This window comes from Hipposideros armiger, unplaced genomic scaffold, assembly GCF_001890085.2.
Source record: "Hipposideros armiger isolate ML-2016 unplaced genomic scaffold, ASM189008v1 scaffold_280, whole genome shotgun sequence".
Taxonomy (NCBI): domain Eukaryota; kingdom Metazoa; phylum Chordata; class Mammalia; order Chiroptera; family Hipposideridae; genus Hipposideros; species Hipposideros armiger.
In genome coordinates this window covers 1,452,000-1,452,819 of record NW_017731630.1, presented here as the reverse complement: position 1 = coordinate 1,452,819, position 820 = coordinate 1,452,000, and positions in this window count along the sequence as shown.

The window sequence follows — 820 nt, the reverse complement described above, 5'->3', positions numbered from 1 at the left end:
TGCGGTCACTGACGCGGGATTGCGTGGGGGCGGGTCTGGAGGGAGGGGATGTGTCCAGGCTTGGGGTGCTGAGTGTGCACAAGGAGGTATCCTGGGGCCCAGGGGGCACTGTGGGGGGCTGTGCTGGCCCCAACCTCATTGGTCCGCAATCTAGTACCAGGGTGGAGACCGCATGAAGCAGCGGGGCTCTGAAGACACGCAGCGCCTGGCCCCAGCTCGCAGCTCATTCATGTCGGTCGTCCCGGCTGATGGTGCTGACCCAGGGCTAGGTCAGGACCGGGGTCCAGGTCAGAACCAGGAATGGCCTGTCCAGTGGGGGACAGAGAAGGCCTGAGGGCCAGTGGAGGGTGACCAGAGGAGAAGGCTGGGGGCAGGTTTTGGGGGAAGAGTGGCATGGTGACCCGTATCCTGGGGCAAGGTGGGGCCAGTGAAAGGCACTGTGGGGCAGACAGACACGCCCTGCCCACAGGCTGCCCCCCCCCCAGGCAGCAGGGCCCCGCCTGGGGGAGTGGCGGGGGAGGAGCATGGCACGCGGGTGTGGTGCCCCCCCCCATCCCTCTGCTCTCCAGGGTCTGATCCCAGGGCGTGTGGAGAGGAGCTTTTGAAACAGAAACCCACTGGTGGGGCGAGGGCTGCATTTCAGGTAGTGAAAACATCTGAGGCCCAAAGTCGGTGTTGTTTTTAAAAAGACCCACCCTGGGCCGACTCCCCACCAGGCCCTTCCAGATCATTTGATTGAACTCATCCGGGGCTGATGTCTCCGTACCCCGTTCTCCCATGGGACTGGCCTCTCCCACCCGGCCCCCGGCTTGGGGCCTGC